Source organism: Oenanthe melanoleuca, chromosome 4, assembly GCF_029582105.1.
Source record: "Oenanthe melanoleuca isolate GR-GAL-2019-014 chromosome 4, OMel1.0, whole genome shotgun sequence".
Lineage (NCBI taxonomy): Eukaryota > Metazoa > Chordata > Aves > Passeriformes > Muscicapidae > Oenanthe > Oenanthe melanoleuca.
This window is the reverse complement of record NC_079337.1, coordinates 10,472,474-10,499,047: the sequence shown is the minus strand read 5'-3', so window position 1 is coordinate 10,499,047 and position 26,574 is coordinate 10,472,474. Positions and strand designations below refer to the sequence as shown.

Below are 26,574 nucleotides of genomic sequence, written 5' to 3'. Positions count from 1 at the left end.
AAAATCCATTGTTTGCTGTCTGTAATGCTGGCTATACTTCATGATATCAACATCCTTTAGCTGAGTCATAAATAGTCTATGCCTAGGGTATGCTCATAGCATACACAGGTCTAAATCCAGAATTACTCCACCAAATCCACTGGAATAATGAAAACCAAATCTCACAGCTAGTTGAGGCATTCTGGCAATGTTCAAGACACAATTTCAGACCTTGACTACAGTTTTTTCATTTGATTTTTATAACTAAATCTGTTCTAAGGAATGGGATTTTTCTCTTCCTTTGTTGTAAAAGGCAATTATATACCTAATATGAAGGGCCTGTTCAAATAGGCTCTGACCCTGACATACAGTGGAAAGCTTTCCACAAGCTACTGAGTGCCCTCATCTATCATTGGCTTTATTAGGAGTTGAGGCCACTCATCTTCTGGAATGAACAAGCACTAAGTGTAGAATTGCCTTTTTTCCTACCTTTTCTGTCTGATACTATGGACATGCTTCCATAGTTGCCTGAAAATAGCACTGGATTGCAAAGAATTGAGGAGAGTGAGCAGCTTGAGACTCTCACCTGTTAACAGTAAGTACTTCATAATTGGCTTGCAGGATATTTTTATACTGTATGGACCAGCAGTTGGAAGGAAATTATTGCCCTGCTGGGCAGACTGTGTATTTTGTTGGAAAGATTTTTCAGTGTGATATAGTGGCTTTTTCAGTGTGATATAGTGGCTTATCCTAATATAGTGATGAATGTGCACATGTGGTACATTTTTAAAGCAGAGTTTGCTTTCAAAGCATTGCTCAGGAGCCCGAGAGATTTCTGTATGTTTGCAAACAAAAGGAGACAGTAGGATGTCAGGGGCTCTCTGGCTCAAGTTTCATCCATCTGCATTCCTCTGCATGGTAAATGGTCTGACAAGTTTAATGTAGGTGACAGCAAGTTCATGGCCAGCCCTTTGTCACACCTTCATGCATTATCATTCTGCTGTGTGACTTGCAGAAATTTTTAGTGAAGGACTTTAAATTTGAAACTACTCTCTTCTACTCCACATTCCTCTAAGTGCCCTATTTTCATGGGAGCCTTGGCATTTTGTGAAACAGTTTAGAGAAGTGTTTTGATCAACTTTGCAACAGTGAAGAAAAGAGTGGGTGAGTTTTGTGGAAATCAACTGCTAGGTCCACTTAGGCTTTTGAAATTTGAAGCTGCATTTTAATAAACTTGGAGAGTGAGACACAAATTAATGGCTTGTTGCTGAAATGATTTAGGCTTGCAGGAAACAAAATGGGAATTCCCCTTGAAATGTTGTGGTTTGAAACTGGTTAAATAGGTGAGTGTTTTTCACTCTACATCCAGGTCAGTGCTAGATAACTGTAACTTAATCTGGTTTTTTTGTTTGAACAAGTTTTCAAAACTTCCAGGAATTATGGAAGGAATCAGGAGATTTGACAAATTTTACCTCATAGAAAAACTAGTGACATGATTAATGTCAGTGTTTTCAACAGGTGGTTTTATCAGGAGCTTTCTTTAATTAGGGAGATCACAATAAGAGAGAAACTTGGAAATGGAAGCCAGACAAATGAATCTGATCACAGAGTGATTGGGCAGCGAAGCCCAAGTGTGCTTAGCTATAACAGGTGCTTAGTTTTAAATGTCACAAGGTACCAGATGCAGTACAGAGACCACTGAGTGATTAAAGGGCAATGTCTTATGATGGATCAAACTAAATGATATAGCACTTCCTAGTCAGCTTATATCCCAGGAATTTGTAAAACAGTCACTTTCAGAGGCTTCATCTGTTGGGTAATATAAAGGATAGTTTCTTTGACAAAGACAAATCTCTCTTGAATCTCATAACCATGTTTGAAAAGATGTAATTTATAGGCATACTAAGTAAAACCAAAGCAATTTGTGCTGTGAGGACAGAAGGGGATGTACCCTGTATATTTTTTCTTCTTATATCATCCTAGAAATGAATACGCTTTCCATCGAAAGCAGATTGTTGACATATGAAATCATAGTTTAAATTTTGAGAGCTAGTTTGCCAGTATAAAACAAAAAATAGTTCTGATGAAATATATCAAGTGTCTTAAATAAGCATGGTTGCCAGTTTTCTGCTCTTTCCTTGAATTAGCAAAGGTTTCAGTAGGCTGCTAATGCAGTGTGTGAAGGATATGTCCCAAACAGCCCTAATGAAGACATGTTCATATTTTTGTTGCTGGAATCTGATTTGGCTTATGACTTGACAAGGCAGAAAACTAATTTGAATGTTTTGGAAGATCATCTGAATGCTGAAGGATTAACTCTGGAAGTCACTGCCATGAAGCAAACACTGATTTGCCACTATATGTTAGCTGCTCTCAGGGGCACGTGCATGTTTGTCTGTGTATACAAATATTTACAATTTAATGGCAGAATCTCATTTTAGTTCAGATGCTCATTTGCTACTTGTATAAGAAGAATCTTCTCTATGAAATGGCAAAGAATGCCTCCCAACTTATCTGTGCTGTAAATCTTAAGTAGTGTGGGAATAAATTTTCAGTGTAGGGATAAAATGTGGTTCATTCTTCCACTTTTTCATATTTAGATGCAGGACAATAAACCATTAGGCATCTTAAGGACATTTATTTTCTTTGGTCTAGCAGTGTAGTTAGTAATTTTGAACTGAGGCACAACCCAGCATTTGTTGGTGTTGGGGTAACTTTTTTCCTTTGTGGATTCAGTGTGGTTTGGTTAGTGGTTCTTTTGTTGTATTTCCCCCACCCCAATCTGTTCCCTACCATATTACCTTGGTTGTAGATAGCTGAGTAATAGCAGTGATGCATTAGGAAGATGTATTTAGGAAACGTATTAGGAATGTATTTAGGAAAGGGAAGGGTGAGAAATAGCTCTGCAAAGTCTGCTCCAGGTGGAGGGGACCATGCAGGGGCATGCAGATATATTCTGAGTGATGTGTAGCCCATGGCCAGTCCATGTTGAAGCTGGCTCTTTTGAAAGGAGCTGTAGCCCATGGAGAGGACCCACACTGGAGCAGATCTTTGATACCTGCACACCTAAGGAGGGAACTCTGTGCTGGAGCAGGGGAAAAGCACGAGGAGGAAGGAGTGGCTGAGAGCAACTCTTAGGGAATGGGATTATAGTCAGCCCATATCTCCCTTCTGCCACCTAAAGAGGTGTGGACAAGGAGGTGAAGTAGTTGAGAATGAAGGCTGTCAAGCTGTACCTTGTGCAGAAGGGGGTTGGAGGAACTTGTTTCAGTTCTTGTCTTTTTTTTCTTATTGTCCAACTCTATTTTAATTGGCATAAACTTAAATTCATTATCCCTGGGTTGAATCTGTTTTGTCTGTGATGGTTATTGATAAGTAACTGCCCTGTCTTCATCTTAACCATTAGCATTTAAATTTTATTTTTTTTTATCCAGTCCTGCTAAGAAGAGGCAATTGTAGAACAAATGGGTGAGTGGCAGCCTTACCAACCAGAGATAAAATCCCCTATGGGAAGCATATTTTGCCAATAGCTGAGTGTGTGATGTCCTCAAACCTTGAGTTTGTGTGTGTGGGCTTTGTCCACTTCCCAGGAAGTGGCAGATGTGGCTTTGCATCCTATGAACACTCTCAGTGGAAGTTGCTTTTGAAGGCAGATTTGGGGACTCCATAGAGGTGTGGCCAGCAGTGTGACTGGGCTGGGGAACCATGCATGACAGAGCTTCCAGAGAAAAGTTTGATATTGTGTTATTCTTGGACCAATTCTTGTGGATCCCAGTCCAAAATACTTAATGTAGAATTTGGCAACTTTGTGACTCACGTAAAGTATCTGGCAGTGGGTTATATACTTAGTTTCTGCCCATTTCCCACCTGGGAGGTGATTTCTTTCAGAGCTTGAGTGGGATACTGGGAGAATATTGCTAGTTACTGTTATACACAGTTGCTAGTGTTCATAAAGTAAGTCTTAGATACTTATGTACCATTTTTTCATTAGTGTAGGAGGGGACTTTTGATTAGAAATCTTGGATGACTTTGAATATTGCAGTATTGTGTACTAATTTTTGTTTTAATTGCAGATCACAATTAATAGCAATGGTTTTCTTGAGGAAAAAACCCAAATGTAAACCAACAAAGAGAACAGAGCATATTTTTGTCATGTTATTTAATTTGCTTTTTGTTTTCAGTTCATAGATTCTTCAGAATAGTTTTGTGTTTTGTGTTTTTCTTTCCCCTAAAGGAATAAACATTTAACTTTGGTCTTTTTCAGTTGCTTAATACTCATGCCAATTCAGGGCTGGAATTCAGCCTAAACTGTTATTTGCCATATATGTGTGAATTTGGAGTCATTGCTAGTCATGTAAAGAAAGAAGCTACCTTACCCACCTATGGTTCATTTCCCCATATCCTAATATTCCCAAGTAATAATAGTGTTGAGACTTAAGATTGGTAAATTACTTTGCCATCTAGCCACAAAAACGGTACACTAAAAAGTACAATTACATTTTTGCATCTCAGTAATAGCTCCAGAGGGCCCATTATGTTCTATTGAGTACACATGTTGACATTGCTGCTTATTTTTTGAATACGTATTTAGGAATTTATTTAAAAATTGATTATTGATTAATGGTCTGTCATGAGTTCTCTGGGAGAATCATTAGTGTCTTGTGTAAATCTTGCATAGCTTGTGGTTTAATGATCCTGTGGAGGTAACCATTCCAGTCTTGTCAGGTCAGTTTGTCCATGCATCAGCTCAATAAACTCATTCTGCTTTTGTAGGAAAATTGTCTTTTAAGACTTTTGTGATGTATTGATTTTTAAAAATTATCATGTAGAAAGAAAAAAGTTTAGTTTACTGATGACAGTATTGAAAATTAAAATAAAAGTTGCTATGAATGCTGAAAGTATCTTGCATCAGGAGTCATATTTCACACACAATTTTAAACATGTTCTTTTGTTTTTCCCCCCTTGTATCTAAGCAATGTTGTAGGCACATTTGTACTGTAGTAAATCCATTTGCTTGTTTCCTGACCCCCTATAACCAAGGGACTTATATTGGCCAGAGCCAATTCATGGACTCAACTACACAGATGTAAATTAGAGTGCTGTAATACACCTAATGCTACAGAGAATTATGTAAAAGGTGGTGATTATTTTGAGACTCCTCTTGTAATGAATTAAATTTTATTAAACCAAGTGCATTGTTGGGCTTGGGATTTTGTAGATGAGTTTAAAGAGCAAGTCTGAATGGTTATGCTGTCAATAAAAACAAGCTTTCCTGTAATGTATGAGGAACATAAATTATGTTGTTACAGCATTTATCACAGGTGTAATGTGTTCTTAACAGTTGGCAAAAAAACCTGAAAGTGAGATTTCAGATTGACTCATAAATTAATAACGAGAGAACCACATGCAAGGTAGAAATAATAGAATAATGACATACTCCCGAATTTCAGATGTGAATTATATTGTAATGCAGCTGTGAAAATGTTATTTGGGTTTTCATGGCATGGTTGTATGTGAGTTCTGCCATAAAAATGTGTGAATGTATCATAGAATCTTATCTGCATCAGGCAGGCATACACAATATATTGTCACCATTTCATAGCTGTAGAGTTTTAGTTTTTTTTCTCTTAAATTCGATGCTTTTAAAATATTCTTACAGAATGAGATTCTTTATATATATTGAAGCTGCAGAGTCTTTTCTGATCTGCCAGAATATGAAGTTTCTCTGTGTGTGGTTTAGCATTCTTTAAGTCAGTGATCTCTCCAGGGCATCTTGAAATAAAAGTGTCTCTTCTGGCTAAGGATGTACTTATTATAAACCATTTTTCAGCAGTGATTTTAATTTTCTAGAGCATGCTCTGTGTCAGTTTAAAGACTGAGCAGCTGAATAAGTGCTGCTGCACAATGTAGCATAGCTTCAGGATTGAATGTCCCTGCTCAGTGTGGTTTTTCTCTGGCTATAAACTACATGCATGATACTAGTGGTGAGCACGTTCTGCAAGCTGAGCAGCAGGTAAGTGAATCTATGTCCATAAGTTTCAGTGAAATGTTGTTGCTGTGTTGGTAAGATTTTGCTTTCCAGCGGGAAGTGAGCTAGATGGAGAAGAGTGGAAAAATTACAAGACTGTGGTACAGGCTGGTCTAAAAGCCTTATCACCCCTTCATGGTTCAGAAGTCCCAGTGTGTCTGAGTGTTCTCAGCCCCAGTGTTGCCTGTGCTTCTGCCTGCACTTAGCTGGAGTGTGAGTTGTCCTCTGACTGTTGGAATGTTAGGTATGTAACAATATACATGTGCATATAATATGTAAATATCAGTTAGTGTTTAGTGAAGAACACAAATGAATTTTGTTGTGTTGAGAGAAGAGATGTTGCCATGAGGAATTTGCATCTGCCTTAGTGTTAGATATTTTCCTGTTACTGTAGTCATGCATTCAGGTCAGTGAGAGATCCTTTATGTGTTTGAAGTCCCTTACTTATGTTTGGTCTTTTTTTAAGGAATGAGTTTTGCTCCCCCTTATATTATACTGTGAAGGCATTTTTTGCATGCTTATATTTTTGCATGACTTAATTTAAATAGTTTTTTTTGGTTAAGGTTTCATGGTTTTAGCCATTCTGGATTGGGAGAATGCTGTGCAGAGAACTCTGTGCTAGATGGATGCTGCAAACTGTAGCATTAGAACCCTGCTGAGCACAATGTACATAATGCCAGTGCAAAGCCTTGTGACAGCAGAAGGCCTCCTCTCCTTGGGGTAGCAAGGGCACACTGGGATTTTGTTCCCAGGGATCTGTGCAGGATCACTAAGGGTCTGTGTGCTGACTGTCGCTTCAGTCTGCTTTTCAATAGTACTTGAAAATGCAATTTATAACCACTGAGGAATGAGAATAATCAATTGCTTCTATTTTTGCTATGAACAGAAAGACTCTACATCTCTCATTTCCCTTCTTAACAGGATCCTGGCAAGCCCTACTGCCCTTTTGCCATCTGATTCCCCCCATTTTCTTGTTGCTTCTCCTTTCCCCTTCCAGATATGACTGGTTTTCCACATAGTGAAGACCTCTCTTCCATTCCACTGCTGTTGGAGTCCGACCTTTATTCTAATGTGTTGTCACTTAGTTAACCCATTGTCTCCTGTTTTTCCTCTTTCATGTCTTGCTGAACTTGTTCCATGCCTTCCTTTCTTTAGCTTTTTCATGGTGTAGGCAGGCTTTTCTCCTTCCTCTTTTTTGCCTACTTGTCCTTGACATGCCTGCTTCCCCAGATGTGCCCACTGTTTGATTTGATATCTGTAGTGTTGCTTTGTTTGCAGTGTCCTCCATTGCATTTCCATTTTTTCCAGAATCATCCCTGGTCCTATTGCTGTTCCTTGCACTCTACAGAACAGTCTTTTACTAATCACTGAATAAACTCCTCTAAATGAGAGCTAAGGAACATCTCTTGTTCATGTGACTGAGGAGGAAAAAGGAGCCACAGTCAGAGGGTGAGCTGGTGTTGGAAGCAACATTCTCAGCTTCTTCCATTGATTTTATTCCTATGAAGGATTAATGCTGTGTGGACCTAGAGTCAAAGCATATATGAGAAAATGTAACTTTAAACTTGAATATTCTTCAATACTAAGTTGCATCTAGACCTGCCTCAATACCTGTTTGTCCAAACTGTGCTTTCATCTTGCCTTTCAGAGACCTCTTCCTGTGCATTTAGCCATGAATTCAATTTCAGGGGGAATCAAACAGCTGCTTAATCTTTTCTGTCAAATTCTTTCTCCTTTTGATTTTGATGGCTGAAGCAAACATCACTTTTTTCCTGCTGCTCATGTAATTTTTAGCATTGCTTTCAACAGGAATGTGTTTCTAAGTATTTGTGTTTTACAGATTATTTTTAAGATGGAAAGTTTTCCCACTCTTATCACCTTGAAATCTGGACTAGGAAAAATCTAATTTTGCATTTTCATTTACCGAAATAGCCTTCTCCTGATCTTGATAAAAATGTTTGGTTATATCCATTAGACCTCTTGCAAAAGCAATTTTCCTTGGTTTTTATTTATTTATTTTTTTTTACCATCCCTCTTTCCTTTGCATCAGATTGTGTCCTTTTTGCTCTCACTGTGAAGATTTTTTCCAGGTCTCCAGTACCCTTCTTGTTCTTTCCTGAAGTTTTCTTTAAAATTCTGGTTCTGAGCTATGTCTAGCACACAACAAATATGTTCATAGGTCTGTGAAACCAGCAAGGAAGCACTGAAACAAAATACTTTACTTAAAAAAAATTGTAATCTCATTATCTTCCCCAAAGTTCTACCTTTACAAATCATCTTTGCTGTAATGCCTGCCAGAAATTCACAATGATATGTTTTTATTTAGTGTTTATTGGTTCTCATGTAGACTGATGGAGATTTGCATGTCTGTGGTGTATGAATTCTCCAGCTTTCTTGTTTATCATCTGTGTCTTTTATCAGTCAGTGGTTAATATTATAGGGTCCTGTGATCCCTGACCTGCATTCATAAACCGTTGGGTGATAAATATAAACTTTTAATCTGAGCAAATCCCTGAATTGGTAAGTGTTATCTAATAGAATTAACTCAGTTTAATTTTTAAAAATTTGTTGTGTTCTCTGCCATCCCTGCAACAACTGGTGTATTGCAATTGTGTAGTAGATAGAATTGTATGTGTTACATAATTGATGGTAATCAAGTATTAGTCTCACTTGCACTAGATAATTGTCTAGATAACTGTATTTAACAAAAGGTTATTGAGCGTCCCCATGTGGTTCTGTCTCAGTTCAGTGGCTCTTACTGGATTTGGTGCTGCTCTGTGGTTTCTCAGTGTGGGGTCTGTCAGATGTTTTTGTTGAACAGCTTCTCACATGACTGCAGAGAGTCCTGGGAATAAGTGTGCATTCACTATTTGAGATAAATTTATAGCATCAGGACTCCATTAGCTTCCATACTGTGTTGTTTTGGGAAACTTGGGTAGTAGTTCTTGAAATGCAAGTTATGGTTTTTAGAGATGACTCCAATGGCAGTCTGGTTTGAGTTAGAGAGGACCTTATAGCTATACTGGAGACAAGAGAGGCTTTGATATGCTCTGCAAAAGTAGTGTAGCAGTCTATAACTGAGTAGATGGCAAGTGAAATATTTGGTATTTCTCATTAAATATTAGCTTTCAACACATGAAAGAAACCTAGGTATGGAGGAAGCTAATAATACCAGTGTATGAACAGGCTGCATTGAGAGCTGACTGCTGCTGCTGTCCCTCAATCTGCTCTGAAGGGAATCATGGAAATGTAGTTTTTGTTTCGAAGTTGGTTTTGACTGTAGCAGGAAGAGCTTCTCGGCCTCTGAAACTGTTTCACTTCACAATGCATGCCAGTGAAGGACCTCTTAGGGAAACAAAACTGTGTCAAGCCAAGCACTGAACTGGCCTTTTTGATTGTTAGGAGTATCTTTGATTAGTCAATACTCTAACAGAATATGCCGTGAAAGATTTAGACATTGGTCTTGGCAATAGTATACCTATATTTCTTTATTGCTGAGTGATTAGTAATTGCAAGTTTATTTTCTTTGTTAGATTCTATGTAAAACTTCAAATAAAATGTGGGGGTTCTATCTCAAAAAAACTTACGGCTTGCTTCAGATTTCTTCTGTTTAAGGCAGTAATCTAGTCTGTGAGGATACTGCTGCTAAACTTTCTTTACTAAAAGTGATCTGGGACTGATATGAAGTACAATTCTAAGTGTTTCATTATTCTGTTGTATGGATAGTGTAGCCTGGCTGCCAGTCTGTGCATGCTGGGCTTTTCTATAGCACCAGTTTGTCTTGCTTTAGACTCTAACCTGGGTTTAAGTTGCTTTGAGTTTGTTTGTAAGGGAAGCTGTCAGTAGATGGCAGCAGCAATCTCCTCACATAATAGTTTCAGGTTACCAGCCAAATGAGCACCTTACACTAATGTTAACTAATCCTAAGGAAAAATACTCTACTGAGGTAATTCAGTGCGGGCAAAACTCACTTTTATCCTTGGCCTAAAGCAGGATTTTGAAGCCAGGGGCTGCCGATTAACCTCGGTTTAGACTTTCACGAGCGAGGAAGGGAAGCCAAAGGGGTCTATGAACAGCTAGAGACATCTTGCAGCTGCAGAGTGATTGACGGCAGCCAGCCCGAGGAACTCATTAAAGATCTTGGGCTGGGCTGCTGTCCCCACCAGGCACTGATGAGTGCAGTTGTGTTTAGCACAAGGGAGGAGGGGCTATGCATATACACACACGTGCATTTCAGGGTGCTGCTCTGTTTTATCAGTGATCCTAACTGGCTCTAGTGCTTGCACTGCAGTGGCTCCCAGGTCTGACAGCAGGCTGATCTCAAGGGCAGGGGGTCCAGCTTACCCCCTTTGCCCCCTCAGGAAATGAGGCATACAGAGTTGTTCTGTTCTGTCCATATCCTTTTCTGAGAGGGGTTGACATAGGATGTGTTCTGTGGTTGCCAGAAGGTGCCTTAGGGAGGGGCTGTTTTACTCCTCTCAAGGCTCAGCTGTAACACAGATGCCATGGTCTGGCTGCTGTAGGGATGCAGGGTCACCTCTTGGAGTCATCTTGGCACCAGCACAGGGGCATCATTAAACAGAGGAGATCAGCAGTGAAGAGAGCCATGCTTCAGGCATCTGACTGTGCCTGGAAGAAAAAGGCCAAGTTTCTTACCCATACCTCACTCTGAGATTTCCTCCAAAGAAGTTGAATACCTCTGATTTATAAGAATGGCTTAGTGCAATCCTACTCTCACATTTGGGATGTCAGGAGCTATTGACTGGTAAGGGCAAAATGGTGCCCTCTTGTTCAGTATCTCCACTGAGCACTATCTACTATTCCCATTCTTTTTCTGAGAAGTGAGCTGAATTCTCCACAGTGCCACCAGAACTTATTTGTTGAGTGGTGAGGGCTGATTTTAAGTCCAGTGTTGTAAAAGTGGTTGTGCCTTCAGCAAATGTGTACAGTTTGCACTTATCAGCACTGAATTTGATTTAATATTTGATCACTTGGTGGGGATACTGAGAGCCTTTAGCTCTGCCTTCAGTTATCACCTTGCTATGCACATTGTTGTATCTGGGAATCTATTAATAGAAGCTATTTTCCTTTTATGCCTTTGCAGTGTAATATTTCCAAGCAATTTGCCAAGGACCTTGTAAACATTTTTTTAAAAAGAAAGTTAAGAAATTCTACACCAGTGCTTCTGATTACTCTGCCAAGTTTGACATGTGACTTCTACAAAACCTCTTAACTCTTTACCTTCCTATTATTTTATTTTTGTAAATTCCTCTTATTTTACTCTGTATTAAAATTCCTACCCATTAGTCCACCACAGTGGAGTTCCTCATTAGAAAGTTCTGAAATCTGCTGTTATGTGCCTATTTGTAGAAGATAAATAATACTAGCCACAGACAAGGATTGGCCAGGATATTAACCAAACTTTAGCTTTTTTTAGGGTAAGTTAAAGTTTTGACACTGAATTTGTTATTTAGATTAGTCAAGAACTGGCCTTCTTAGAGCATTTTTCTAGCTATCCAGTAGAAGTTCAGAAGAAGTGCAAGATGGGGAAAACCAGCTGTAGTTCAAATCATAGATGTTCTATTTTCCTTTGTAGAAATGTCAGATTTTATACATTAAACCAATTGCTTGGTTTGGGAGGGTTTGGTTATGTGGTCTTGTGGTGATTTAATTTTTTCTATTTTTTTGTTAGCCAAATTTTTTTTAGTGTTAACATCTTAGTGGGATTTCTTGGTAGTGTGTTTTTTGTGGGGTTTTTTTTTGTGTGGGTTTTGGTCACTTTTTTGTGTGTATGTTGGTTTGTTGTTGTTTTCTTTATTCTTAATAACATGCATCTGGATTTTAGGCTTACTTAAGTTCTTAGACTGTCTCCCCTCACTGTTTGAAATGTCTGCCTGTTATTGAATGTATCTGTGGACTTTTGCCATTGACCTTTTCTTTAGAGCAATATTTATGAGACTAGAACAAATGTGGAACTCAAAAGCTGCTGAAACAAAAAAGGATATCTATGTTCTGTTTCAGAAGGGTATAAAAGCTTTCCTAATATAAAAAAATTGTGAAGTATTCCCATGAGAGAAGATAAGCCTGAGCATTAGCCCTGATGTCTCCTTTTTCTCACAGCCTTACACTGGAGTGCTAATGGATCAGCTCTTTAGAGAATTGCAATTAATTCTGTTTCTGCTAAGTGCATTGCAGATACCAGTGCAGCATAGCACGTGAGTGACAAGCTCCTATGTCCTACTCACCACAGGTAATTTGATTTCATTGGAGTACAGATCATGGGATGCAGCAGTACTGCTTTTTTTTTTAATTTTTTTTTTTTCAGGAGTTATTTGAATGATGTAGGGTTGTTTATGAGCTACGCAGCTGAAGTAGAAGGAGAAAATAATAAAACAAATAAAAATTTAAATAGCCAGGAATGTGCCACCTTTTCAAAATTTGTTGGTGGAACTGCTTTTAGCTGACACAGTCTTTGATTTTCTTATAGATATGTCCTAGGTACATAGCTTAAATAAACACTGAAACTAAAATGGGACATTTGAGGATTAATGTCAGTGTAGCCCAAGATAATAAGATTCAGCGAGGCCAATGTGTTTGGCATTTTAGAGAAATGTGATGTGTATCATCAGCTTTTACTGATGAGGTTTTCTGTATTTGAGGAGGAGTTTCTGATAGCCTGGTAATCAGTGTTACTTGGTCTGGATTTTATCAAAGCTTTGATAGCTTCCACTTTTCTGAACATGGTTTTAATGCCATGTATGACCATCTTGAGCAAAGCCAATTAATAAACTGATGAATTCTTTGGGATACCTACAGCAACAAGGAGAGGTAATCTTTTTAAAGGAATGAAAATAGGTGAAGAGAGAAAATAAGATGGGAAGAAGCATTAGGGTGGTATAGGTTTTTCTGGATGCATCCTTTCTCTTTTTATATGTTTTATCAGTACTTTTCTTCTATTTAGGAAGTTCTATATAGATTTTAGATTTAGGTTTTTGGACTGATATCTGGAATTCTGGATACATAGCACTGACCAGAAGTCAAATTATTGTTTAGAATAATCTTAAATTCCTCTGTACCTCTCTTTAATGAGCACAGCAGCTTTGGTCAGGTGGGTGGGAAGTACTTCTGTGATCATCAAGTTTTGTGCTGTCTTTATCCATCATTCTTTCCTGATCCATGGTACCAACATCGACCCTGCAAATCTTCCTGAACACTTTAAAGACCCATCTCCAAGTATTAAGAAATGGTTTTAAAGTACTGGTGCTTGCTGTATTTTGTCTTGGAATCTCTGTGGTCACCAGTGATCCACAGTATGATTGTGTTGAAAAGGGGGAATCTTAAAATTTTTCTGGTGCTGGTTGAAACAAATCATGCTTCACTTTTTTCAGTTTGAGTTAACTTACATGTGCGGAAAATATCATGTCTATTCCCTAAGTTATAAAATTAGTGTTTTGAAATAATTTTATGTTTGAGAACTGAGCTGGGAAACTAGGACACGAAGGATTCCTGTGGCATAAAAATTATTAACACTTGAACAGGCACTATTAAGACTTAGGTATTTAGCCTATTTAAAAAAAAGGCAAATTGAAGAGAAAAAAATGTTTTCATATACATTACCACTAAAAATCTTTACAGAATTAGTTTAAATGCTCAGTAATCTAGATAGGAGAAAATTGAAGTGGTAGGATAAGAGAAGAGGCCTCAAATTGTGTCAGGGGAGGTTTAGATGGAATAATAGGGGAAATGCTTCTACTTTGTTTCTGCTTGGTGGTAGAAATAAGTTGGATAAATGTCTGACCTACTAATGATTTTTTCCTCTTCCAAAACTTGAGAGGAACTGGAAATACTCTTCCAGTCTCTTTATTCATGTGGTAGTTAACAAGAAATCCAAATATTTTGTGTATGTGCAAGCTAATTTGAATGTTTTCAGCTCCATTCAGCAGTATTTTCAATGTGCTTTCTTGTTGAATGAAGGAATGTCTTTCAAAAGAGTTCTTGAATACATGATTTAATTTATATAAAGTAGGTAAATTAACCATGAGATAGAACTATAATTAATTTGTTACTTGATTTCTTAATTGCATGCTCAGTTATTTTTTAATTATATGCCCTTTTCTCTACCTTCCTTTTAGAAGGTGATAATTTTTGAGTGTAAAGCTTAAATTTGAAAGTGTCTTTATAAGGATCATTATAATGCTCAGCTTATTCTTAAATATTTGTGGTTACACACTGTAAAACATTGTTCCCTGCTCACTGTGTAGGGAAACATAACCTGAAAGCCAAGGCCTTGCTCCTGTGAAGGAAGCAGCATGATTTGTGTGAAAACATTACAGGCTAAATACCCTAATCAACAGAAATGTGCCTATGCATGCTAGAAATTCTGGTTAAGAAGATGGGAACTGTGCTTCTATTATCTTCATCTCTCTGGTTATCATGAATGAGGATTTTTTGAGTGATCCTGCTCCAAAAGATTTATTGCTTCATGTGCCTCCTCTTTCTGCTTTATGGAAAAGTTCACTAAAGACAAAGAAGTTTTGCACTGAATTCTGCATTCCAGGACTTTAATGTTGTATTCCTATGTCTGTCCTTCTTTCAGAAAGGGGTTCTCACCCCTGAAACAAGATGATAGATTTTTTTTTTTGTTTGGTGTGGGTTTGTTTTTTTTTTTTTTTTTTTTTTTAAATATTTTTTTAGTGCTAGACCTATCTAAATTGTGACTGCTGTCTTCTAGGGCAGTCCACAAAATATACACTGAAACTTCACATCAAGGTCAGAACACCCTTTCACTGCAATGATGGAATCTTGCTGATGTCAGCTTAAGATCTCTAAATGAGGCTTTCTATACCTCTTTCCATTTATATGGGAAAAGTAAAATATCACTGTCCACTTTTTCAGATGTATTAAGACTTTTCCTATTTCAAGTTAGGAGCCTATACTGTTAAGTTAGCTACACAATTCTAAAAGTCACTTCTAAAAGAAAAAAGGCCTGGTATTGAGTTGTATTGCATGTGGTTTTTGTTTATTGCTTTAAGTTGTCCCCAAGGGGAATTTCTAATTTTTTTAGAACAACCAGTGCAATATGGAACTGTGTGAAATATCTCCTCAACAAAGTATTGCTCTTAAATGTTGCTGGCTCCTTCTCTCTTCTTTCCAGTCTTGCAGGAGTTCCAAAGTTGTAAATACTCAAATGTTCTACTTGTACAGGGATATATATTTTCTGATCCAAAGTGGATAGAAAAGTGTTGAAGGAAGCCAACTGCTGCCTATTAAGTAATATTGTTGTGGCTTGTAAAGTGGGAAAATGGAATATGTGAAACTGCAGCTTTCATTTTGATGTATTGCTGGCTGTTACTCCTTTCAGAATTATAAAAGACATACTTAAGTATGAATTGGAGAATAATGTCAAGGGAAAAAATGTTACTTTTTGGCAATGGTTTAAAATAAATTAAACTTGAGAGATGTTCAGAGTCAGGTGTTTCTATTTTGATTCATTCCCTTGCATTAATATAGCCCCAGTATTTTTTGTAGTAAATGACCTTTTCTATTTGAAATCAAAAAGAAAAAGACAAATTGCAGGCAAAGCTTTTTCTTATTTTCTTCTACTCTGAAACAGGAACATCTTCAAGTTCACTAAGTAATCAAACATTTACAAATGGGGGAAGGAGTAGAACTTTACAGATTTTATAGAATTCACAGAATGAATAGGTTGGAAGAGACCTTTAATATCATGAAGTCCAACCCATGGCCTAACACCCCAACTAGACCATGGCACTCTGATTAGCTCTGATATGTGCTTCTAGAAGGAGAAGGTGAACTGATTCCTGACAATTCCCCAACTCTTCAACACAGCAGTGTATAAAGTGAGCAGCACGATGGCTGCAGCACTGTTCATTTGTGTGCATCCATGCAAACACTGATTAGAAACTGGAAGAAAGGTCAACACTGTTCTCTCAACTACTTTCTCAACAGTTGTACATAATTTGCCATCATGGTGACAACTTCTGCCTCTGCTCCATTGATTAAAAATAGAAAAAGGTCTTAGTGAGAAGTCTTTAAATGGGATATTACTTGTCAAGATCTGGCTCCCCATATAGATACCTCAGTAAGCTTCCTGAAATTCCTTCAGGTCCTCAGTGAAGGAAGACAATGGCACATCCTTTGAATTCAATAATCAATTTGAGATTTTTATTACTCTGTTCAGGATGCCTTTAAAAACTGGCTCAGAACAATGTTTAGGCACTTTTCATTATTGGTGAAATAATGATATTCTGAGACTTTGTGAAGTGAGATTCAAAAGTCTATAGGTAAAAAGAAAATTTTCTGTGTTATCTTAGTGTTGTTTCATTCAAAGATGTGTAATTTGTACTCCACATAAGTCTTATCTTAAGAAATAAAAAATGCAATTTTTATTTATTTTTTAAAGATGGAGTATGTTTTTGGAATTCCATAATGCTGACTGTTTTATAGGTAAAGGGGTCTATTATATTGTAATTTCAAGTTTATATAAAGTAAGCAAATTTAGAATTTTCCAAGTTTAGTTTAGTTTAACTCACTATTAAGCAAATGTTTGTGTTTAAGCAAAGCTCTCCAAGGCATAATTTAGGCAACTTTATCTTGCTATCAGTGCCAATATCCCTTCCTCCTTTAAAAATTTTAGGAGGAATGGTGAATGCTAGTGAAATTCTTTCAAATTATATAGCTGAATGAGAACCAAGTTCAGCAAATGTAGCCTATTGACTTTACTGTGAACTCTAATTAGATTAGTGCATGGTGCCAAAAATAACATTCCTTCCTGTTGATACCAGTTACTGTATGATGCCAATGACTGCATGACTATCTTGTAATTTTTGTCCTTATTGGTGACAGTAGATTGTGTGGTTGAGATGCATATTAATTTGCAGCCTTGTTTGCTTGTATTCTTATTTAAGACAAAAGTTTTGTAGTACAGTTCACTCTGCTTTTAGTTAAAATTTTATGCCAAAGAATTTGTTTATTTAGTAGCTTAATGCCAGCAATGCATCAGCTTACACTTTGTGTGCAATTCATATTTGCCTACCAATAATGTAGGTTAGAATAGCTGAGAGGCAGAAAAGTTATAGGGCTCCCCAAACTATTCTTGGATGCCATTCACTTTGACTTGACTGAGAGTGCTGTGAAGTGAAGGTTTGTAAGGTTATGCCCTTAGTGCAGGACATATTTGAGATGAGAGCTCAAACTCAGCATTGCTGTGTGTTACATTGACTTTGTAGATGAGTGAGGTGTGCACACACTGTATGTAAACTAATTATATTAAATATTCTCTTCAGGGGAAAAAATGTCCAAAGAGTACAAAACATGTTAAAATTAGAGAACTAAGTGAATGAAAGACCGTTTGTTTTTTTTTACATAATTAAAACACTTGTTTTCAGATGTCATGAAACTGATAAAATAATAGGATTGAGGTTATTTTTTCAAGGATAAGACTGAATGATAAAGCAGAAGAAAACAGAAAATAAAGTATGTGCTAAATATATTTTTCGAGATGAGAAATATGTACTCCAAGATAAATTCAGTGTGCTTTATTATTGTATTGAGCATGAATGAGAGAGATGGTTAATCAAAATAAGCCTAGAAGAACATGAATATTGAAACTATTAAAAAGACAGTTTTGTGTTGAGCTTGAACCTTGTATCTTTGGCTGCATGGGTTAGGAAAATTTCTGTTCTATTGCGGACTATTTAGCAATTTTCAGGATAGGTTTTTAGGTTTATTAGGGATCAGTTCACTTGTGTTCTTTGTGGGTTTTTTTGGTTGTGGGTTTGGTTTGTTTGTTTGTATTTCAGTTTTTGTTGTTTTGTGGGGTTTTTTTTTGAGGGGAAAACATATTCTAAAGCATGGAAAATTCTACTTTTTTATCTCATTAGCTTGAAAATTCTACTTTATGTCACTAGCTTGAAAAAGGTGTTTCATTGCGATCTACCAATGGCAAGGTAGAGAAACATCCTTCAGGAGCAGAAACAAGTTTTAAATAGAACAGGACTACCTTAAAAGTGCATCACTATGATGATTACAGCAATACTAATGAAAGCATTATTTCAGGTACTTGTTTCTGCAGGGAGAGAGGTTGTGGATTAATTAAGGATTAGCACAGCACTGGAATGTGATACACAGTTCTTTAGTAAGTCTTGTTTTACTCCCTGGAGACCTCAGGAAAGCAGCAGATTGACTGAGCCATTGCAGGTCTTGAAGTCACTTTATTCTCTTTGCTCTTGCTTATTAATAATAGACTCAGTTGTGCTGTGTGTATTTCTGCTCTGCTGCTGCAACTGAGTGTGAAACAACAGAATAGGTTTGTTTTCCAGGAACTGAAGGCTAATAATCACCTCCCTTCCATGCCTTTCCTAGGATTCTATGAAGACATTATCTGGCACAGTAGCACCTGTTGATGGAAGTGCTCCTTCAGCAGCAGAGATGGCCAAATGGGTGCTAAATATACTGCTAAATCACGTTTTAACATCATTCATGGCTACTGGATACTTAGAAAATATTTTGTTTTGTTTGTAGGAATGTGAATGAAATAATGCTGGTTAATGTAAGACATAAGGCAAGAGGATCAGTAAGGGTCAGGAAAAAAAAAGTGCCCAGAGGAAACAGCGGTTTGAAAGGTGGTGCATGTGAAAGAAATGTCTAAACGATTTTTATGGATTCTTGCTGAAGGTGGGATTGGAATATTTGCAATTATGTCTCAAAGGGTGCTTTATCAAATTGTACATCATGTGCTGTACCTTCCATGGCTCTTTTTCCTCCCTGGTAGCAGGGCACCTGCTGTCTCTTGTAATAGCATTGCCTCCTGCATACTGACTTCTCTCAGGAAAAGTGAGTGACCTTTTCTACTTAAGAAACTGCAGAAATTGCTGCTGGGTTGGGTCTGGTTTGGTGAAAGAGTCATATTTTCTGCATCTGTTTGCTTATGCTGTCCACAATCTGATTTTCAGAGCTGTAGAGCAGTGACTGCTATAATTATTTCTTTATTGTAGCATTCATTTAGGCTGGTCTTAAAAAAAAAAAAAAAAGGGAATTATACCAGGTAATGTGTATTGTTGCCTCAATTTCTTCCTGATTTCTCTAAGTGAGAGCTAGAAATGCAGTTTGCCCTGTGTGGAATTCATTTGATTGAATGAGGAAGAGATGCTGATGAAGTGTCACCATTGCAGACCCCTGTGCCAAGGTGCTTGAAGAGCTCCAAAGGGAATGTGTGTTCTCTGTGGAAAGCACTTGGCAATATATGGAACTTCGGACTGATGATTCTTTTCTTCAAAAGCCAGGATTGAACATTTCCTGAACACTCCAAACTGGATTTTTGTAGTTTGGTACATAAATTATTTAGCCCTTTTCTTGGGCTTCATTCATGTTGAATTGTTGCAGTGATATGTTTCAGCTGTTTTTAGTCCAGTTGCCTCATCTTGGTTTTAAGGTAGTTTGGTTTAGGCAGGTCTGTTTATTCCAGTTTCTTTTAACCTGGTAGTTTTCCTTCCTTGTTTTTTGAGGGAGAGGTAGTTCTTTCTTCCAGTTTTGTATGAAACCCTCACTTCTCCATCTGCCTCCTAGTTTTATTTTTTCCTTTACCTTTTCGTCTTTGCATTTTGTCCAGTATATCCATTTTCATCCCAACACTTTTCCTGCATTAGCAGTAATAATTTCTCATTTTATAGTGGTGTTTTTTCTTGTCTTTCATGTGATGCATGTTTTAGAGGCTACATCATTTCAGTGTTAGCAGGCATATCAATATTATGTTGCATTTTCAAGAAGCCATTAAACTTGACATATTTTGTGACTCCTACTCTTGTATGCTATAATTAACCCTAACTATTAATCAAGACAGACTAGTAACTAATATAATGAACTAATTCCTTGCCACATTATTAAAGTAAGTTATTATTTATTTTATGTGGGAAATATTTTATGTATGTTAGGATGGAAAACATTAAAATGGTTGAGTTAACAAACTGATATTGCTTTTTCAGTCTACTGAAGAGCCTGGTTGTTCAAGAGATTGGATGGCTTTTACACCCACTCATTGTTCACCATGCAATAGGAAATACTGTGCCTCCTAAATCAAATTTTAACAATCTGCTCCTAATTCAACACCCATTTAACCTTTTGAGCCTAATGATTTTCCAGTAAACCAGCAAAATCAGTAGCTTATCTTAGAATGTCAGACAATTTTTACCTTGAGAGGGTTTCTTAATATTTGAAATTGAGGGTTTATTTGGCTTACAGCTGCAAAACTACTGTAGTTTTTCTTGCTGCTTATGGAATGCAAGTTGGTTGTATATATTTGTGTGCTTGATTGTGATCTTGCTGCTAGTATTTGGATTGTGTTGACTTATTGACAGCAAGATCTTAAGTTTCCTTCACTTTAAATACAGGGCATGGAATTAAATCTGCACTTTTTAATAATAACTATAAAGCTGATAGACCTCAAACTTAGTGGACTCGTAATTTAATTTTCAATAAAGAAAAGTTGTTAAAAAACTTAAAGCTATTGCTATTTCAAAACAAATTGCAGCAGTGTTTTAATATTCTACTGATATTTGCCACAAAATTCAAGGAGCTGGAGCTTTCTGCAGTATAAATGCAATTGGGTTCTGCTTGTCTGGGGTTGTGCTAATTTGATTTACTTCTGTAGAGGCTGGGTGAGAATCTCAGAGGAAGGTTAGAATTATCCTTTGTTCATGACCAGAACGTGAGTCCTGCAGAGAAAGTGTGTAGGGTTTTTCAGGTTTCCCTTTTTTTTTCCTCCCTGTGGTTCCCTAGCCCAAAAATTTAAAGTTAGATGTAGGATTTGGCTTATCCATCTTAGTTTATTAGTTCCACAATTTAAACTTTCATGAATGTTATCTAAAAAAGGTGTTTGCACTAAGATCAATCCGAGCAGGCAGTGCAGGAGGAGGAATGCTTGGCTTTTGCTCTCTGGGAGAAAGGCAGAACTTGGCTCTGAGGTCATCTGTGGGATTGGATCATGTCATGAATTGGTTACAAAGCCTTTTCAACTGCTCACAAAAACATGGAACAGAGTCATAAAGTGATCTAATTTGGGAGATAACAGGTAGTGTGTAGCCATGGATGGCTAGGAAGGTAACAGGCTGCAGCCTCCATGGATGAGAATGAACTCCAGGAAAAACAAAACCATTTCCTGTCAACAATTTTCATGAGGAATAATGTGCACATTTAATGAATGAAGAATTGCTGCTGCATATCTATTACTCACCTGTTCTTCCTGTTTTTGGGTGGGTTATTTTGGTTTTGTTTTTTAGAAGCCCCTTTCTGTATCTTGTCTTTGAACCGTCTAGGACAGAAGCATTAGTTGTTGGCAATACAGAAATTTGGCAGCTGCTCTCAGGAATCATTTTGTAGATTTAGGTCTCTTCAGCTGTACTTACTTTTGATTCTGCTATCGAATTTCATGTATTTTGATTTGGGAATATTTTGTGGAAGGCCAAATTTATACTCTAATCTTGCTATTAATAAGAATAATATATATATATAACTTGTAAGTTAACCAGTTTTTAATTATTAGTATGTAGCTTATGATGTGTAAGAATATGCTAGGAAAGCAAATAAAAACATGTGCTGTTCTTTGTGGACACAGAAAAAAAAATTTTTACTTGAAGGAAAAAAGTATTTGGAATGGAAAACTGCATCTATCTAAAGTATTCCACATAGAGAAATAATAGTAAAGGATTAAAGCTAAAGGTCAGTTCCTGGATTGCCAGCAGTATTTTATTCAGTTGGAGGTTTGAACAGCAGGCTTGGCACACCTGCATTGATATTGACAGGTGGTGTTTTTCTTGAAGGTCAGTAGCTACACCAGGTGAAAAATTCTATGCTCAGGCAGGAGACACTTGGACTAGTGATAATAGCATAAAAAAATTGGTTTCTTTATTTTGCTATGGATTCTAAAAAAACTAATCTTGTATCTTGTGCTTTATTAGTTTGGGTTTTAGTTCTATTATTTTATTTTGTAGACTTAATAGTAACAGGATGATGTCTCTATCTTGCTTATTCTCTGTACCATGTTTAACAAGTGAAGAGCCAGACTCTCCCCATGGGATGGGGCACCCTGGATGCACAGGCTGGGGAATGAGAGGCTGGAGAGCAGCGCTGTGCAGAGGGACCTGGGGCTCCTGCTCCATGGAAAGGTGAATGTGAGTCAGCAGTGCCCTGGCAGCCAGGAGGGAACCCTGTCCTGGGGACATCAGGGACAGCATGGCCAGCTGGGCAAGGGAGGGACTGTCCCCTCTGCTCTGAGCTGGGGCAGCCTCACCTCCAGGGCTGGGGCAGGCTGGGCTGCCACAGTGTAAAACAGACATGAAGCCATCAGAGAGTGTCCAAGGGAGGGCACCAGGATGGGGAAGGGCCTCGAGGGGAAGCTGAGTGAGGAGTGGCTGAGGGCACTTGGTTTGTCCAGCCTGGAGGAGACTGAGGGGAGAGCTCATCTACAGTTCCATGCTTCCCTTGTGAGGGGAGCAGAGGGGCAGGCACTGAAATCTTCTCAGTGGTGACCAGTGACAGGACAAAGGGAATGGCCTGAAGTTGTGTCAGGAGAAGTTGAGGTTGGATATCGGGAAGAGTTTCTTCACTTGGGGATGGTTGGAACCATCCAGGTTCCAGAACCATCCAGACTCTCCAGGGATGGGTGAGACTAATTTGTTTCCTTAGAGTGATGTTTGAGCTGATAGTCTCAAAATTTGGTATAGAAGTTTTTTGCACAGGACAGAGGTAGGACCAACTATCTTTTATATTCATTTATAGTATCCATAGTATTATGAGGAAGTTTAACTTACAATTTCTCACAGTCTCTCTTCTGTGGTGTTGTACTTTGTAATTTGTGGCCCCAAAGAGCTGCTCTAGATCCCCTGGTCTTTAGACTATAACCTTGTTCATAACTGCTCCATTGCACAAAGCACTTCTTCATCAGCAAATATGCAGGATATAGTGAGTGAATACAGAGAATCTCTAGATATTATCATCTCCTTCTTAATATCAATAAACTAATATAAGTTTAATCTTCACGGTAACTGGATTTTAGAAGTGGAAAAATTGCTGTTAAATATTCTAAAAATATGAACAAAGTTATTTGGAAGTTCTTCTCTGAACTCAGTCATTTTCTTTGGAGAAATCTTTGTTTTAAATTGAAATACTAGTTTGGATATATACTTCAGTGGATGAGGTTTGTTCTGCTGGCAAGCACCCCAGCAAATTTGTGCTCTAAGCAGCATGCTGATTGCATTAGAGAGAATCATTCTTTGCTCTAAGTGATTTGAGATGATTTGCCCTAGATCAGCTAGTCCATGAGGTTTTGTAAGCATGCAGCACACTTCTTTCCCTTTGTGTGCTAAATGGTTGCCTGGAGAAATATAAATGTGGCATCTCAGTGTGTTGCCTTTTTAGTCAGATATTTGAATTTATGTGTGTACCTGTGCAAGCACAGCCATATGTACCTGGGAGGATGGAAGGTGGGGGAAGCAGTGATAAATACTTGTGCAACCTTTGCAAACTGCATGTTCAAGCTGCCAGAATTACTGCTACAGGAAAACAATATATGGTGCATATTACATAGCAGTAAGTGTTTCTGTTCCCCTTTTTAACATGTGAGGAAATGCCACAGTTCCCCATTTCTGGGATCCAGACAAGTGCCCAGCACATGGCTCATCCTATGCTGCCAGTCTTTACTGTTCTTCAAAACACATTCTGAAGAGCTAAATTGACTCTTTCTTTACTCCAAGTTCATAAGTTGCTTAAAATAATCTATTTTAGGTCAAGACTTGGCATGTGCTACAAGTTATAAGTGCTTCTATGCTCCAGGATGAATTTTTCCATTTTTGTTTGTGTCCCCCTCAAGGTGCTGTGCAGGTAAACTTAAGAGTCATTGTAGTTCTCAGGGCATAATGGAGTAAGGAGTTCTGTATTCTGCTGAGATGTCTAAAATGCTGATGGAAAATGCTGCTTGGAGTGAGTTTTCTGAAAGGTCTGTTCTTTGTAAATTGATTAAGAGTGGATTTGGGATATACAATTTCTTTTTTAACCTTCTGTAAAAGTTTTTAAAAGCTATTTCAGATTGCCCTATTTCTTACAGCACCTTCATGATTTACTGGCAAAGTTAATTTCTTTAACATGAATAGTTATTCTGCCTCTTTCTCCTAAGAACTGGCAATTGACTGAAATTCTCATATTTAAGCTGCTACATTTGACATTAATAACATGTTTAACATAAATGCTTTGCCATGTAAGCTATCTGAAGTATTTGTCTTTGCAAAGTATCTGAATGCTTTGGGTCATGTTGAACACCAAAAGTGTAGCCTTGTTCATTTCTTTAAATAAAGTGTAGTCCTTATTGTGCTTTGCCCTCTGATAGAGGACACTTGGGCTTTAGCTGTGTATCAGCAGGTGCTATTCCCCTTGCACTAAGGAAAATCCTTCTGGATATAAAGAAGTTCACTTGTCTGAACCCCTCCTTTGTATCAGCCTCTTCTTCTTCATGGAAATGAGCTGATACACGCTGGGGAGCAAGGGAATGGTTTGTGTCAAGGGCAGGGCTTTGCATCAGGGTGTCTCCCACCAACCTCTGATTCCTGCACCTGTGATCAGCTTTCCATGGAGCTGAGTAGCTCAGATCAAGAAGGTGGTGCTGGAGTAGGTGAACAGGAGGGGAGAATGTGTGCTGAGTGAAAAATCATCCTGTTTGTGAAGGCTGTGGGAAGGATTGAGACATGGTTTCCTGCTTTCAGATTCTGCAAATGTGTGTCTATCTTCTGTACTGTTCACTGGACTGTAAAGTAAAAAACTATTAAGCACAAATTTTATAGTAGCTATGCTGTTTTTGAAGCCTGGTGTATTTTACCCTTAGAGGTGTGGAGTTTTTTGTTGTTGTTTTATTTTTGGTTTTTTTTGTTTGTTTGTTTTCCTCCTATTTCTCCTGGAGTCACTCTTGTAGAATTAAAATGAGGTTCTAAAAATTTTCAGGTAGAAATGACAGCAGTTACCCAGCCATAGCTTAGACATCCCAATCTGTTCTTGGGGGAATGGTTCTCTCAACATTTAGATAAAAACAGAAAATTAAAAGAGGGAGGTAGTTTACCTTGAGTTGTTACACTCATGCTCTCAATGTGCAAGCAGACTTGTTTGCTTCAGGATACCTTAAAAGGATGTTGAGTAATTATGTCTTTTGGCTTTGCAGTGAAGAATGGATGGATAAATTAAAAGAAATAGCAGTCTGAGTAGTTACAGATTTAGCTAGGATACAAAAAGATAATTTTTCTTTGTAAAGAGATAATAGAAATAATATAGCTGGTTTTAGGAATCAGCTCTCCATGTGATTTGGCTGTCTGAATTCATAAGAATATTGCTATGCTGTAGACCTATACTGTAGTGAAGAGAGATGGTTTCTAATGGCCTTGACAATAGCTGGGAAATCACCTCTGGAAATCTACATGTACAGATCAAATAATACCCTGGCACATAGGAATGAATTGCTGATCCCAGGGCCATTTCTTTCAGTTTTAATAATAAACCAGCAAAAGCTGGTGCAGTGAAAAGACTTCTGCTGAAATATATGTCCCAATGTAATTGCAGTCTGTCTGTCCCTCCTCCAGCCTGCCTCTGTGGCATTCAGCTGAGCTGTGCCCCTTGTCTTCCTTGTGCAGATAAATAAGGCTAATAATGCTAAATGTAATGAAAATGTGCAGTAGGCTTAATATGCAATATATGCTATAATTAAGAATACTTTTACTATTATGCACTTGACAATTTTAGGTCCACAAAACCACCTAAATATCCCCTTCTTCTATTACTCTAATTAAGCCTCTACTAAAGTGAGAGAGTAAATAATTTGAGTAGAATGGAAGCTGTATTCTAAGAGAAAAATGTTGCTTTTCAAACTTCCTTTTCCAGCAGTGGTATGAATTCTGTTCCAAGTTCAGGCAAGGGAGGAATATGGAGTTTTCTTTTGTTTTAAGATAGTGCAAATAATTGTAATATAAGTGCAAGCTCTGCAGGCTGCTTTTAGTGTATTTATAATGTTTATTTGTAAAATCATTACCAAATCCTTACGGTACTTTTTTATTAACTCTCATAATTTAGGATCAGGTTGATCTTGGAACTAGCAAATGGAAGCCTTGATCAATTTATTTAACCAGAGCAATTAATTCATAATTCAGGCTATTTCAACTTTTTGAAAAATAGCTTTTCTTCAACTATTTGAAGAAAAGGGTAATGTATTCTTTTTCAACACTGGAAGAATTGGTACCTCATGAGAAAAATCTGTCTCTAGAATAGGGGGAAAGGTGGCCGTGGCTAGAAGAAAACCTGCTTCAGGCTAGTATACATTTTGTTTTTTCCTCTGTGTGGAAAGGAAACTTGAAAAGTAGTTCTGTTACATGCAGCAGTGCTGAGCCTCAAGGGGAATCAAAGTGAGACAAATGAGTTTTGGTTCATTTTTATAACTTCTGTCAATGTGGAAATTAGTTTTTTGCTGTATGCAGTCCCAAAATAGTATGTTCTGTCATGTCCTTGGTGGTTTTTCTACA

The 26,574-nt window shown here is 37.6% G+C and overlaps 1 protein-coding gene across 2 annotated transcripts in view; it reads left to right on the top strand.

Moving 5' to 3' along the window:
• Nucleotides 1-26,574, top strand: part of INPP4B (inositol polyphosphate-4-phosphatase type II B) — a 285,764-nt gene that overhangs the window by 38,335 nt on the left and 220,855 nt on the right. The gene's annotated exons all lie outside the window — the stretch shown is intronic.